This window comes from Choristoneura fumiferana, chromosome 18 (genome assembly GCF_025370935.1).
Source record: "Choristoneura fumiferana chromosome 18, NRCan_CFum_1, whole genome shotgun sequence".
Taxonomy (NCBI): Eukaryota; Metazoa; Arthropoda; class Insecta; order Lepidoptera; family Tortricidae; genus Choristoneura; species Choristoneura fumiferana.
Genome location: NC_133489.1, coordinates 19,656,478 through 19,673,816, shown reverse-complemented (window position 1 = coordinate 19,673,816; position 17,339 = coordinate 19,656,478). Strand labels below are relative to the sequence as shown.

The following is a 17,339-nucleotide window of genomic DNA, read 5'->3' as shown; positions in this document are numbered from 1 at the left end:
AATTAGAATAGTCCAAAATCTACATGCATGAGTTACTTTTAGTTCTTTAATAAAATGGGTCCATTTTTGGAAGGAACTCTATTGTTCTTCTAGTTAATTAAATTGATTATTTGTCGAAAATATGAAACCAAAATAAAATAACTACAAAAAAATGAGTCTGTAAATACATAGAAATTGGTCATTTTTCGGCAAGAATAGTTCTAAGTTCCTTTTTAACCATTTTATTGTTTTCTCCAATTATTAAATATAATGTTCTAAGAGAAAAATACAATTGGGACATTTCAATTGTCAGTTGTCAGTTTCAATACACGTTCAGAAAAATAGAATGTCTTTGGAATGTACAGTAAAGACTAGAGAAAAGACTATAATTAAATGTTACATATATTTACAGTTTGAGGCCTAAGAGTGGTATTATACCATAATTTTAGCATATTTATTTCACCTGTACCCATAATGGAACCAAAATGGAACAGTTCCATAGCTTCTATAATTGCTTTAAAAAAAAAGGTATAATGTTGCAACTTTTTAAATTATCCCCTGTTTATGGTTAAAAAAACTGACTTATGTGACCTCAATCGCGGTTTTCGACTTCATTTCATGCTTCATATCGTACTATAGAAAATAGAAATGGCATTTTATTTTAATTAAAGCCGTTTTGATTATAAAGTCATTATTTGTAATTCTTTAGGATTTTTATACTATCCTACTACTTTCGTTACTAATAAATAAACATGAATCTTTCAAAACACGTCAGGCTCTGTACTACGAAATGCAAAAACTCGACTATTATATTAACGTCCAGCTGACGCTTATTTCATGTATTACGCGAGTTGAAGGGACTTCGATTTTCGAGTTTCGTAGTTGCCCCTCAGGCACAGAATAAGTAATAGTACAACCTCATGTTTCCTATACTTGTGTAGCTTATTTATTGGTCGTTAAGATAAGAAGTTACGGGGAAGGGAAAAATATACCAAACTTTAGCAACACCAGTAATGTAATGTCACTCAACACAAAAACCATGAATTGCCGGATGCGCAGTAATGGTGGTGAGGTGTAGTGTGGATTCGGGTGGGATTTAGTATTTTAGTGAACTGTGCCGTCGAAATGTATTCTTCAATGTCGTGATTTAATCTATTACCTTTTTTTTCTTTCTAATGTTGTGCTATTATTAGCTAGTGTTGTGTTGTTTTATTTTACGCCCGTAAACTGCGAGACAGTTGTGACTTGATCAATCGGTGTACCCTTACTTTTTGCTCACTGGTCAATGCATTGCGTTAATGGTGGACTGTTAATAAATAAAGGACGCAGGGACAATCGTTTCATTGTGAGTATGTCTTGTATATTTTTATATGTACCAAGAGTGTATAAATCGCCCGAGATGACCGTAACGGAATTTACCGTCTAATTTTGCATAGTATTTTTTGTAGGTAAACATTTCCGTATACGATTTGGCCTCAACTCAACTAGGTACCGTAGTTTTTTCGGCTCATGTTTCGTCTCTTGTCAGCAGTACTTCCATATGTAATGCTTATAAGTATATATGAAAAGGTCTAACCACATTATGTTTTTAAATAATACTTTTATTGATTACCCTATAATATTGTAAATGCGAAAAAAACTCGTGTCTGTTTGTTACCTCTTCATCCTCAAATTGCTGAACTGATTTTGATGAGTTTTAGAATGGAGGTAGATTGACACAGAAGAATGTAGAAGAAAAAGAAATATAAACATATTGAGACTTTAAAAATGAAACCCTAGAAATAATTGTACTTCTTTTGATTAATTTTATAACATACCAAAAATTACAATCCAAAAATGCATTTGTGTTCTATTTGGCTCATATTTACAGTATGAACTGCCGCTTTTGTGGCTCAAATTTTTTCCGGAGAGAAATTTGATAAGCAACAACTTCACAGTTTCAAAAAATATATATTTAAGTTTACATTAAATTAATTCAATTATGCAGTCTGCATGACATTTTGTTGGTAGAGAAACAGTGTGTTTCATTTTTCGAAATTAATGTTATGAATGTAAAAAAGTGTGATTAAATTTTCAAGGGTATATTCAGATTTTACTGTTCTATTTTTAAATAAAATCAAACATTGCTTTTGGATCTATAAACGTCATTAAAATGTTCATAAATCAGTATACTACAATATATAATCTGTAAATTATAAAAATAAAAGTGATACATTGGACTAAAATAGGGGGTTCTCAAGTTTTATAAATTTTTAAAACAACATCGGTTTCACAGTAGGCTTGACCACCTATTTATGACCTTGACCACATCTTTTTAACCTTGACCACCATTTTCCGTGTTCATTTTTCCCCACCCTAATGTTCCCACATCCTACCTGGTCCCGGATGTTTGTTATGGCATAGTTTTTTTTCTATGGTTTTCCTCATTTTCTTGTTTTCAAAAATGCATTATAGATTCTACATCCAAAAAAAATTACTTGGCATTTTTAGTCAATGTCACATATTGTACATTCCTTCCTTCTATTCCTTTGATAAGTTTTTATTCCTCTGGTCTACTTTCATAAACTAGTTAGTATTATATCTTAAATTATTTTCCTACATATATTATGCAAGCTGATATGGACCCCCAATTTCCCTTTTTCTGTACTTTTCTGAATCATTTATCAACTCATATAAACATTATAAAAATATTAAAAGAAAAACTTTTAAAGTAAGTATCTAAATGCTTAACTTACACAAGTATTTATTATGTCTGTGGATTGTCATAACAATAGAACTGTCTGTTGCACATAGTTCTGTTTGTATAAGGCAGGGTTTCTCAAACATCGTTCCTGTGGCCCTGCCGCCATGTGGCGAGGCGGAATTTCCGGGAAGGGTTTCTCAACCATAGATGCACATTATCCCAATTAGACTTTAAAGAGCAATAAATTGATTCATTCAGACATTATTGTATGGAGATTCATATTTCATATACCTAGATGAACCCTGCAAGCATATTGTGCAGTGTTTGCATTGCATTTGTGGAGTTACAAGCTAATCATAGGTAGTTGTCATTTACCCCTTAAAGCTGCATGCACACCGGCCCAACGAAGGCCAACAAATGGGTTTCGGCTAAGCCGTGCGCTAAACCGTCCAGTCCAGACAGGACCAATAAAACCCATTTGTTAGCTTTCGTTGGGCCGGTGTGTATGCATCTTTAAACAAGTACAGCAAGTGCCATTCCTTATGTTGCAAATGTACCCACAATGTTTAATAGCATTTTGTTTCCCTCACAAAACGGAGTATTTACTCATCCCAGGCTTTCTCTCAGAACAAAAGACCTCCCGTAGTTCCAGCATGGGCCCAGTGTGGATTAGGAATTTTACACACTGTTGAATAGCTTCGCAGGTTTGTGCAAGTTCCTTCACGATGATTTGGTTTACCGCAAAGGTTGTGATAAATTGGAAATGTAATTTCGCATTGCACATAAATTTCAATAACTTAGAGGTGCGAGCGCAGATTTAAACCCAGTCCTCTGCTTGAGAGGCCAAATCACTAGACTGCCATGACCTTTTTGTATTTACACTATCTACTCATTTGGGGGTCATTATTAACCACCCCCAGGTTTGGAACCAATCTTTAATACAAAAACACTATGCATCTAGCCTAGCATGTCATCAACATACCTAGTTATTACTGCGCATAGTTCTTATTAGTTATGTAGTATGTAGGACAGCAGGCTTATCAGTTATCTTACATATTTCTGTAATTATCAGTTAACACCATGTTTGAACAAGCATTATATCAGGAGAGATTTCATTGATATAATATTAATTAACATTCTTGTTTACTTGAACTCATTAAAAAAAATTTTTTTTACTAACTGATTTCGGAAACGGTTTGACCGATTTTAATGGAATAATCGATTTAGCTAGGTCTATCTCTGGGAAAACGCGTGTTTGCGAGTATTGCCTGACCGGATCTCGGTCGCCCAGGTACTGAACTGTAATTTTGCGAAGGTAGCTATGTAGTTTTTTTTTACGTCTTGATATCGTACTTATATTAATTTATGACCTTGACTGTACCTACATTTAAAGAAAAAATCCATTTAAACCAGCGTTTCTCAAACTTCTTTGGTTCTGTCACCCTTTTGGAAAAGTATAGTACATTGTTGTAGAAGCACGAAAGTAAGCATAGATGAACGAATTAGTTTGAAAGCCGACCCCAAGGGGAGGCCTTCGATAATACGAGTTCATCTATTGCACTATTGGCCGAGACTAAACATTTTGCTTTTCACGATCACTGCGAGGAAATAAAAAGAAAATATTACAAAACAAACAATACGGATCCAATGACTGCGTTGCTCCCGACGTGTGACACTTTACCGGCCCGGATAATACCGACATGGAAATAATGACCCGATTTTTCTTGTACACGCCCAATGCCCATAGAAACTCAAGTCAGTTTGATACGAGTTTGTATAGACGTGTGCACGAATAATCGGGACGGTATTTCCATGTCGATATTATCCGGGCCAGTAAATAATGTCACCCCTCCCGCCGATTTTAGTTTTTCTTTTGTGACATAATTAATTTTTTAAACGAGTCCGTTCTTAGTGGCCAGTACGCAACCACATTATTAAAAAATCAAATTTTCATCCTCGTCATGTCCGACCTGCTGCGATGCTGTGGCGTTTTATCATACTTAAAAAAAATTAAGCATTTTGTGGATATTATTATGCGTTTAAGAAAAAAAAACACATAAAAGTCACGAATGACGCATTCTCATTGGTCAATTTAATTTCACATGCAGCAGACGATAACTTTTGATTGGTCCATTTGTCGTTTCAGCATGCCGGGAATGAAATTCAGGAATTATATTCAAAAAGTCGTATCTTATTATGAAATACATATATTGATACGACCTGTTTTCGTAATGTGCTACATTGTTGTCGTGTTTTGCGAGCCATAAATGAGTCAGCTGTTTAATACATACATATACAGGCAGCTTTGAGTACTGGATTTAGGTTACCTATGGCCACATTTTCGAGCAGTGTCGTGAAAAATATTTACCGGAGCCCTAAACGGTCAAAAATGGGTGAAATGTGTTTCGAGTTAAGTCAAGTAACTTGATCTTGACATATTAACATTTTAATTTTATGAGCGACTGTACTTTGCAACCTTACAGTAGGTACCTCTTAGGTATTTAATTTTGATTATTTTCAGTACTTTTGCCCTTCCAAAGCTTCACGGAGCCCCAGGGCTTCGCGAAATACTTTAAGAATGGCTGATCTAAACTCGTTACATTCAAGCCGGCGCAGTCGCTCGACTTGGCGCCGACTCTGAATAATTAGTATTTACAAGCTGATAATGCATGTATAATGTACGGCATGGCATGAGGCACCGGCAGCGAGGGACCGCCGTGCCTTGAATCATGATATACCGCGCCTTCTATCCCCACTTTAAATACTTTACTGTTGAATGTAGAATGTAGATATAACAGTAACAGTGCGTCCAGCAAAGCAAAACATGCCTCGATCGAATCAAAAGCAGGAATGGCAGTTATGCTTCATGTGTCATTTGCGGGATGTCATTCATTCCTTAATTTAATAGGGGTGGGAATCGACGTGTGTGCGTGATAGTTTGATGATGATATTTTAAATAAGCTGCGGCTATCAATTTTCGATTGATACATCAGGTATATTTTACGACTAAGCAAGATTCTCTGGAGAAGTCCCGAAACAGACTTGGAAGCCAGACACTTGCCCTCTGCGAACACTTGACCCGGTTGAAAGCCGGCAGATACTTATCTTTCTTTAATTCAAGTCGCGACAAATATAACTGAATTCGGTGGACTTTTAGCTAATACAATCTTATTCAAGAAATTTTCCTTTTCTCCATTAAATTAGAAAAAAAAAAATTTTGCTCGACAGTGTAGATAGATCAATGAAGATTATACACCAAGAAGAAAGCGACGTTCATTAAGAGAACGGAATTCTAGCCGAACGGATTTATCTAATAACCACATCGAAAAATCATCAACATAAAAGCTCATAGTACGTATTCCACTATTTCCACTCCTATCCTACGTATGTACGTTCCATATGTTTTTTTTTTTAACTTCGTATTATCCTATCTTCTGCGTGGGTTTTTGCTAGCAATAATATTGCACGGGTGAAGGCCACAACCAAGTGGCATCGCGTATTTTTTTGCTTGCACGAGCCGGTTTACGTGCCACGCAGGATGCACTCTGTGTTCGCTGTTCAGTTCACCCATTCAAGTAACTGTCAAACAAGAAGTGAAACTTTGCTATGCACTGAATATCAAGTTCAACTGTTATATTCCGTTATTACAGAAATGTACGACTCTAAGAGACCGGCTGAAATTTACTTTTTCAAGCAAATTGGTCTTCTAACCCGGGACATTGAACTGACTGTAAAAGTTTAGTACAAAAAGAATTATTACTAAGTGCAGTGACATTTATTAACCGCAGATCTCTCGGGGTGAATATCGTATCCAAAATAAAACCTTTCTAAATTACTTTTTAAGCAAATTGGTCTTCTACTAACCCTGGAGAAAATTCACTAGGAGTTTATTGCACGATTATTTCTGTGACGTTATTCACTTTCCGATTCTCGGTATCGAATGGATGTCGATTACCGTAAATGGAAGTTGTTGGTCATGATCGCGATATCCATCTACGTATGAGTCAAATATCCTAGAAACTGGACGAACGAACACACCTCCGCCATTCGAGACGTGTTAGCGTGTATGATTCAGGGTTGTAAGTTTTACCGCAGAAGTTTGTACCTAATTTTATGAGATTTCTCCCTAACGACTGCTCACTCTCGCTAAACAAAGTCCTTGAAACTTTGTACTATAGCAATGAATTCTCGCTTTTAGTTGGCCGCCATTTAATTTGGCCGGGGTTCTATTTGCGTGAATTCTATCATTATTTGTATCGTGAAACCGGAATAATATATCTACTTGAAGATAGCTCGTATAATCATAAACAGAACACGGAATTTCCGGATAGCTATGGCTGTTTGGGCAAATATAATATTATCGCTAATTGGATTATAATTCTGATTGTATCTAGGGGCGTCGCCTGAGGTCCGAAACCCTTAAATATCGAAAAGAAAACCGTATAAATTTGAGAACCTCATGGAGATGGGATTAATGATGGAGGAATGCGTTAGCCGTCATGTAGGTAAAGTATAAATTTTCTGTCCATCTCAATCAATTATTACTGTACTGTATCTACCTAGTACGGCAACTTCTGATTCTGTTCTGTGTATATTTTCCAGCGATCAAACCTCAGCCAGGCGGGCTACTACGGAATGTGAATCTCTACCGTTCCTCTGACTCTCGTATTAAATTAAATAACTAGCTAACGGTTAGCGGGACGACAAGATACGAAGTTCGAATTTTGCACTTCGTAGTATAGGACCTGTTTGTAAGCTACCTATTATTCTGATATATGTATACATACAGTCATTGAATGCCGTGAGATATAGGTTATTTAACATAATATAAGAAGCCTCGTGCCCCGCGGGGCGCCGAGCTGTGTGTGATTCACGTTCCAAATATTTGGGAGACATTATATCATCAATAAATAACTGTCCGTAAAAACAAATTGTACCGAAACATGTTATTTGGAAGTCAGCGTTCGTCGCGAATTGCTAGAGTTGCGATGCGTGCGGGGCTTTTGATTATATTTAGGCATGGTTATCGTGTGATTCCTGGGAAGTCGGCTCTGTTTTAAACACCGATTATGAGCAAATGAATCACTTGTATCAGGCGCTTCTAATCGGTCAATTATCTAATGCTCTGATCTCGACAAATTGTGCCATTTGAGATTAGCGCGGGATGGTTGCGGTGAATTTATTGTTAAATGTTTTATGGTTGAATAATTTGTCACGCACAGTTGTTGTGCCTTAATGGGTCTCTATGCTTACTTACGGATCTTCCTTAATAGTCACAGAGATCTAAATAAATAGGCAATAGAAGTGGCATAGTAATGGCACGACCCTTTAGCCGCAACAAGTCACGCTTACCTAACCCAGTAGCTGATCTATAAAGGGCAAATTCTTTAAACGAACCTAGACTGCATATATAACAGCCTAGACATCCTATCTTGACATGTTCGCTTGTAATCATTATAACGGAATCAAGTATGTCGACGTTTTTTCAATGTCAACGTAGACCAACTTCAAGTGACTCGTATTAGGTCTACCAGCGAAAGGGTCATGTTATGGTTGTCTTATCTATCGAGCGCAGTGCTGAGTCCTCATGACATCACAGAGTATGACATTCACGGGGACCTAATAAGCGACACACGTTCTTTTTTTAGAAGACAGTGACCCATTAGTTATTTCTGTGTTAATAGATCTTAGTAGTTGCAGGTGGTAGGACCTTGTGCAAGGTCCGCCCGGATTGCTACCACCATCTTGCTCGCTAATCCTGCCGTGAAGCACCAGTGCTTGCACTGTTGTGTTTCGGCGTGGAGAGTAAGACAGCCGGTGAAATTACTGGCACTTGAGGTATCCTATCTTAGGCCTCTAGGTTGGCAACGCATCTGCAATACCCCTGGTGTTGCAGATGTTTATGGGCGGTGGTGCTCTCTTACCATCAGGAGACCCACTTGCTCGATTGCCATCCAGTCGAATAAAAAAAAAAAATATAACCTAACCAACAAAAAGTTGGAAAACCCCTGACTTTGTCACTTCAAAGTTCAATATCTCAAAAACGGCTGAACTGATTTTGATAAAACATGTCTAAGAACCATCGCTAGAAAACCTGCTTTCAATTAAAAAAAAACAGCGTTCAAATCGGTCCACCCGTTTAAGAGCTACGGTGCCACAGACAGACACACACACAGACATACACACACATAGCGGTCAAACTTATAACACCCCTCTTTTTGCGTCGGGGGTTAATAATACTTTTTTTAACAGTCCATGCCCTTAGTAGAACCTCCTAGTTCGTCAAGAACTCTGCGTTGCTATCAGAGAATATGTCAGATTATAACAGATAGGCTACTATGAAACCGGATGCCGTACGTATCTGCTTTCAAGTAGGTACCTACATGCAAGCAATTCGCTTGTACGCAATAAACAGATGTTGTAACCTTTGAAGTTACACTGCTAGTTGTAGTTACACAGGATCTCCAGCCGGTGAAAATAAGCTAGATAAAGTACAATTCAATAGAATCTGTCAATTTTCTACATATTTAAGACAAGACACCCTATCGTGGGCACACTTGATTATATATGTCCCTGTTGTTGCAATTATCATCTAAAAGGAATCAAAAAAAAATAATAGTCACATCACAAAGCCTTAGGCAGCCCGGTGTTTATATTAGTAGGCTAGATGTGTCTACAGGATTGTCAGATTCTATTGAATTGGAGTTTAGTCATTTCGTTAAGCGGCGGCCGCGAAGGAGTGTCTGCTGCGTCATCGCTGCGTTTGTTGGTCGGTCATTTCCCACGGGTTACATGCCGGATCGAGTCGAACTAATTTAATCCTTTACCCGATGGGCCACGGTTTAGATTGGTTTAGTGGCGCTCGCGCCGATCCCTGTACACCACGGCTATGGCGATCACAACAATTTGTTCCGCTTTATTTGCCACCCGCCGGTGCCAGTCCCAGTCCCAACTAGACTAGTAGTGGCGTAATAATAGTATCCGTTGCGGATGATACAACTCGTGATAATATTACAACGCCACGCTATATTTGATATATGTTTGTAATACCACTTAGATTACTCTAGTGTAATGAGCCAATGAACTGCTGCGCTTTTTTCTGCAAATCGACCAAAATGTGATAAATCTCTACCTAAATTTATTACATAGATTATCATTCAATTTCAATATCAATGTCAGCGTTTGATAAACAGAATGCATCAATAGTACCTAAGTACATTATAACGTAAAACGTAAAGCCACGTTCTCTACTCTAAAAGCTTGCTATTGTCAAACGTTATTTCCTGCGAATCAAATGTGTGATCGGAATATGAATAGTCAGAAGCGGTTGAGCTCTCTGAGTACGAGTGGACATATATGAAGACTAGTTCTCTTAGATCTTCACCACAAGTGGAGTTGGTCACGTACTTACTCTGTGGTGTGGTGTAGTTGGATTTAGCACGCTAGCCACGAGACTAATAGACAGTTTGGTTTAAAAAAAAAATTGTTTCTCGAAGTTTTTCGAAGCTTCTTTTTAGGGTTCCGTAGCCAAAATGGCAAAAACGGAATCATTATAGATAGGTCTTTTAAAACCATTAGGGGTTGCTAAAACGATTTTTCGATTCAGTGATGCGTTTGCAAAATATTCAACTTTAAAGTGCAAATTTTCATTAAAATCGAGGGTCCCCCCCCCTCCCTCTAAAATCTAAACCGGTGGGTGGAAAAATTTGAAAAATGGATGGTAGTAAGTATATCAAACTTACAACGAAAACTATAACGGTTAAGTTTTCTTGAGATTTATTAGTAGTTTAAGAGTAAATAGCAGCCTAAGGTATAAAATATACCTAAACTTGGAATATTCCGTACAAAATACGAAATTCTTAGAAAAATATTACTTATTTTTTTCGTAATAGCTACGGATCCCTATTTCAGGCGTGTCCGACTCGTTCTTGGCCGGTTTTATTTTTTAATAATTTATACCGACGCCCTTAGATATCGTATTATTTTTTACGATTTTCACCGTAAACTTTTTCTTACAAAATGTCCGTTGTTATAAAGTTTTAATCGAAGCATTTCTAGCACTGAGGCGTAAAATTTAAAAGCTCAGCCTACCTATCGAGGCACTCAACCCTCGTTAGCACGAAGGGATGAACTAGTACATAGTTTACAAAGGATTTTCAAAACGCTTCGCTAGGAATTTTCTTTGATAAAGCTAACATCTGAGACGAGACTGGACCTGGTTGTTCGTTATCGTGACGGCTGTTCGTAAAGTTGGTGTGATATAAAATAACAATCTGGTCGGGAAGGGATTCTTGTCATCCGTGAAACAATTCTTCAAATCCGGTAAAGGTTTAGTAAATTTTTTTCCCATTGATTATTTAACAGAATACCTACTCACTTTAGATGATTTGAATTCTTAAGCGCGGAAAGTCGTATGTGATTAATAGCCGAACAAAACCTACGTAAATATGTCATGATCATGAAATACAGTGTCGCAACAGTCGCAATAGTTGGAAGAACCTGCTCACCTCTCTCTTGCATCTCTGAATAACTTGAGCTGTGTATTGTAAGGCTCACCTTTGAACTAAACTAACACGCTTGATTTAGAACCGTGAATTCTGTGACGATGGAGGAAAACTTTGATTCAAGTACACATTTTTCGTTGTTGGTTAGTTTGACGTCAGAGATTTAACCGGTTTGCGCTCTGCTCTGTTATGTTATAACTGTAGTAGTAGTATACTGCGTCCTTTTATCCGGGGCTTTAATGGCTGCAGTGCAAGGCGAGTGACCGAACGATGCATGTCCACCCGGCTGGCGTAAAGTGCTCCGGGTCACGATAATCCCAGCTTGACCGACATTAAAATGATCAGTGTGCTCTGGATCAGAACACCCTTCACAGCTAAAGCTAAAGGAATTAAGGAATAAAACCGTATGCTAAAATAGTTTTATCGAATGTGATAAAATCCTCTTCAGCCCTGACTTTGTCCCTCAGACCGGACGAATTCTATTCGATAAAGGTATTAAGTTGGACCGTCGAATTAATCAGTCAGCTGTCGGCGCTTGTCCTCACATTTGAACCGACTGAGGAACTAATCAGCACGTTTTTACCATAGAGTCTAGAAAAAAGTATCAAAAAGGAGAAAAATGTGACAATGATTGCAGAATATTCCGCGCGTATATGTAATCTGCTTGTTATTATTTGACCTCCATCATTATTCTCACTGCTTCCTATCGAGAAAAAAAATCAGTTCTTTAACGTGCTTTAACGTAGCGCAATCGGCTGTGGATGTGCACCAACAACGTTCCCATCCCATTATGCTAACAGCGTTCGATATCTATTGAACAAGTGAGTGGTTAAATGCGCTTACATTAACCCAATCGCGATGTCACTAATGCAGTGTTTGCTCCATTCAGTTACATGATAAAGCGCTCTAAATATAAAATAGAGAGCACTGAAGAATGCGCTTCCAACCGAAAAGAGATAAGCTGTTGAATGGACCGAGCAGCCATGGCTGACGTCAATCCTCGGTAGGGTTAGATAGTGTTCACGATTTAACTTAACTGTTACGCCTAGTCAAAATATCTACACTGAACTATAGTCGACGCCATAATTCGTGAGACTAAATTGACAAGTCAATGACAGTTACTGTTACTTTCATTTCTTCCTGCTATCAGAAGCGCAACTATGTCCTAACGATAACGTCTGGGAAGGTCTGATCTAGTGTCGATTTTGTAACTAAACCAATTTCGTACTTTTATTAACACGACTGCTCTTCTGTTCTTCGCTTTCACAACATGATAATTCAAAAATATTTTACCAATACGTATTGTCTATTTCTTATTTGTGAGTCATCCTGTAATCGCGTTTATAAACGTATTTTGGTCAGCTCATCAAATTTGCAAAGTGGAGTTATGTAATGAAAACTGGCCAACTGTTCAAATAGATAGTTTAATTTTGATTGATATATTAGTGGGTTTATATATTAATTATTCACGTAAATGGAATGTAGGAGTCCATGGCAAGTATGAAATTGTATAGATTCTGAACTAGAAATATTAGAAACGGCAGAAATATTGATAATAATGAAATATCTTTAGGCTAAACGCAATATTGCCAAACTTTTCATGTACTAAGGACGCCTGAAAAACTCATTTTTGGTACGCATGCCAAATGTGTGTTTGGTATGCCAAATGTTTTTTTATTAGGAGCTAGTGGCCAATTGTAACTACATAAAAGCCCACTTTAGGCATCACCATTTCTACGGGAAGGTTCGATTTTCGCGTGACAGTAAAACACAGGTCGTTGGAAACCTTTTTATTATTCATCCACTCGCCTCGCTGTTCATAAGCTTACAAAGGTTAGGCAGTATTGCTTACACAAGTTTTAAGTCTCGTAAATAGCTGAAATTGAGGTATTATTTGCGAGTTTTACCCTTGTTTGCAAAAAGTCTTGTCTCCTTACACTTATTTATTTCAGTCTCTCTATCTAGTAAGGTTTCTTTTGTATCTCCATTTTGAACGCCTTTTGTTGACCCCAGGGGTTGTGAAAAGCGCTTGATTCACACTGTTATCATTTATCAAATTTGAAATGCTGGTTGGTTTATTCTAATAAAGATTATAGAAGATTGGTCGTCAAACAAAGGTTTATATGTTAATATTTTACGGAGAGCACATTATGTTTGAGTGACTATCGTATCATGTTTTTCACTTCTCATGCTCGTATATATGCTGGTTCTAGGCGACATAAACTGACTTTTTATGCTCTAGTGCATAAAGAAAAATCTTTGAGATCATGGTAATCGGCCCCTCGGCATCCCAGAAGTGAAAAGCGAGTGTGTAACTGGTTTATAAAATTCATTTTAAACTGGCGCGTTTTATGCAGTTGTAGGTACAATCTACTTTAAAATTTTGTTAATTTTCTTATAGTAGTTTCATTACTTGAATTATAATGGAATTAAAAACCACGGTAGTTGAATGGTAGCATATATTCTTTAATATTTTTTTCTAGGTTATTTTGAGAGCATGTGGAGCATAATTAATTTAATTCACATTAAAAATTGCTACGGGCATTGCACGGCACGCTAATTAAATGAGTCTCGTCTCGACGCACGAACAAACTTTCAGGCCTTTCCACTTTTAAAATGTTAATACTTTGATCAAGAATTCTTGATCACGGGTCTTTTAATGTTGAAACACGATTTTATTAGAGACCGAAGAAGAAATTAGGTAGTGCTTTTTTTTCATTTTAGCATCTAATAAAATTCTAGAACTGGTAAGAGTCCAATAATTCGCGGAATGAAGCGTAGGGAGAGTTAAATTGTACACCACTTTTTTGCTTAATTATATAATAATCTGTAGGAAAACTGTATAAAATGTAATTGCGAAACCGTCTTTCATGTTGAGATACGCTTTTCGAACCAAATGATTTAGGAAAATATCTACGATAATGGAGCAAATTCAAATCGTGTTGTGATAAAGTTCTTGTGCAAGCACGGAAAACCTCCGCCAGTTGTTCTCAAAAAATCGAAATCGAAGATAATTTTCTTTTTCATCACACTTGCTCGTCAATGACGTTATTCCATGCCTGTATCTAAAGGACAATGGCGTCAATTGTTCCCGGAGGAGTTATGGATTTACGTATAATTTTTCTTCTCAAAGGAGTTATAACTTGAATTTTAAAAAGTAAGTAGGTACGTCATTTCAGACTAAAGAGGTTTCAAGTGAGCCAACGTTTTATTTACATCTTTAAAACTTAGCTATAACCCGTTTACACCATATAATTTTCCACGCGTCATGAAACTTAGTTATTTTTATATTTAAAATTTATATCAAAGTTGTTTTGCAGTAATTTTAGTAAATACATATTTTTTTTAGCATGTTGGAATAATTAGCTTAGGATTATAGTTGGGGAGCCCAAGAGGGGATTTCGGGATTTACTAAAGCGCGACAGATTAATATACAGGGGGATACCTTGTACCCGGTTAAGTCCTTCCACCAACTATGAGCCCCATATACATGGCCGCCCGTCAAGGATAAAGGATCAGATTAGTAAAAAAAAATTCATCATCTGAAATTCCCGAGCGCGTCAGATTAAGGTAGGATGAGTTAGTTACATACTAAAACGTGTGTATTCTACTAATCTGACAATTTGAGAGTGACGTAAAGAAGGGGTAGGGCTAGAAAGTTGTAAAAAAAAACGTCATCTCGACATTCTCGAGCGTGGTTAATTTTTTTTTTATTTTGAAGGGAATAATTCAAGAATTACGAAAAATATATAATCTGACGGTTTCCACAAGCCGAAATAACAAACATTCATCGATAAAGTTTTCCAAAAAGCATTTCTGGATTTGGGATCAAAGGAACATAATGTGCAGGATTCTTTTAACATCATGCAGTCTTTTACTTGCCACTTGTATGGGCTGAAAAAGTTAGACGATGTCAATCAAGCCAGGATTGTCATCTTCAATAAGACGTACAAAGTCAAAGACAAGTCACAACCCTTCTTGAGTATCCGGAATTACGATGCGTGCAACTTGCCGCCCTGTCAATCGGAGTTACTCCAACAAGTGTTACGCACAAGATTCATTGCATGCTTGTGGAGTAATGCTCATAATGCAAAAATTATTGATCTTTTACCAACGGACTATGGATGGAAAGTAGTCGACGGAATGATCGAAACGGAAAGTTCGAAATGATCTGGTTTGCAGGTGATCAATTGCCGAAAGCGTATGAAGATGTAGTTATAACACCTGATATTCTTGAGGATACTTCAGAATTAGGTAAATTTTTTCTCCAATAATTAAAAAACACGTTATTCATAAAAAAAAATTAAATATGATATTGATTTCTTGTTACAGATACGCAATCTGAGGATGGAATCGAGTCAGAGGAAGATGATTCTACCGATGACGATGATAATTGAGAAAAAATACTCAAAAAAAAAATATTTTTTTATAATTATTTTCTTATAAATACAGTATTCTACTTAAAAAAACATACACTTTTTTATTTGCATGCTATTTCCTGAGCTTTTCAATAAATTAAGTTCAATGATTTAAAAAAATACGAAAAAAAATTTTTTTAATTGTCAGATTAGGCGAATCCCTCCAGAAAATCGTCAGATTATGAGACAGCACGTCTAGGGCATGAAGATGAACCATATATATCTTAATCTGACGCGCTTGAGGATTTCAAAATGGCGAATTTTTTATGCACATTCTAATAATGGCTACGAATTTGCGTCACATCCAAATCGTCAGATTATTATATAAGAGCCTTTTTTTAGGATCTCTTAACATCCCCTTAAAAAATCTGACGCGCTCGATGAAAAAAATTTTTTTTTCATTTTCAACCCTTACGTACGACCACCCCCATCATGGAAACAATCAGATTAACATACGTACATTTTTAAAAATACGTAGGACATGGATGATATCAATATCTGACGCGCTCGAGTATGTCCATGCAACAGTTTTTTTTTTACATTTTTGAAAATCTATAACAATTCCCCCCACCGATGAAAAGGTATATATTATATGACATTTTTTTCTTCTTATGATCTAAGCTTCGCAACCCAATAGGTCTCTATGACGCTCGAGTAAATCCCGATTTAGCATCGTGGGCCCCTACTATTATGTATGGTAGACGACTCGAAAAAAGTGACAATCAGGGGGGCTACTACATAATTCGAAAATAGAAGTTCGTATTGTTTTGCTGACCCAAATATTATTTAATACGAGTGAGAGGGAGGGTACGATACGAACTTTGATTTTCGAATTTTGTTGTAGCCCCTTGTATTGGCGGATAGCCATTATTTTATTCAGTTGTTTTCTTAGCGTCTTTCTTTTGCCGAGCTGTGAAGTGTTTAGACACAAAATAATTTAATTTTTTGTATTTTTTTCCTCGCTTAGTGATGTGATGAAAATCATTGTGCCTCCGGCGTCGGGCTTCTAATAGACTCTCGTTAGTAATCCTTCACAGCTGTTCCTTCCGCGTATTGTTAGACCTCCCTTGTAAATAAAAGATTTGCGCGTGGAGCATTAGAATTGAATTTGCCGTACGAGCGATCGTAACACACTATTGATGATTTACCAGTAATGTAAATGGCGTCCTTTTCGGACTCTTTCTGTGCGAGAGGGACATAACGCTATCCACGATACATCAAACGATTTTACATACAAAAGCGCACACGCCTCGTAAACGTGTTTACTGTTCGGCGCCTATTCGCAGCGGGTTTTATAGTCTAATATAATTTGTTTGGACGTGTTATGTGCTCGTTTTGTGATGATATTCCCTGAAATCGCTGAAGTAACGATAAATGTGTTCATATATGTACAGTACCTTAATAAATATCATCGTTCTAATTAATTACAGCGCCACACTGAGGACTCCAATGAGAATTTAATAATACCCAACGAACATAAATCCAAAATTGGATGCTCGAACAGACTCAACGTTGAAATCAAATAATGACAACAAAGCAATCTTGTCTGCTAAGATTTCCATCTAATATGTCTGAAGAAAACTCTCAACTGTAATACTTGTACATACTATTACTTATTCTGTGACTGTAAGCAATAATAGTAATATTTAACGGATTTCAAAAAAAGGAGGTTATCAATTGGATTGAATTTTATAAACTGTATGTACTTTATAAACTTAAACAGGTAGGTAATGAGTTCGATTTTTTGAGATTTTG

At 36.8% G+C, this 17,339-nt stretch overlaps 1 protein-coding gene across 3 annotated transcripts in view; it reads left to right on the top strand.

The window, feature by feature from the left end:
• Positions 1-991: 991 nt before the first annotated feature.
• krz (beta-arrestin protein kurtz) overlaps positions 992-17,339 on the top strand; it is a 58,147-nt gene continuing 41,799 nt past the window's right edge. For 2 of the 3 annotated variants that reach the window (XM_074102395.1, XM_074102396.1), the window contains exon 1: positions 992-1,324. The gene's annotated coding sequence lies outside the window, so the exon portion shown is untranslated. The remainder of the gene's footprint in view (positions 1,325-17,339) is intronic. The other variant, XM_074102397.1, reaches the window with a different exon arrangement.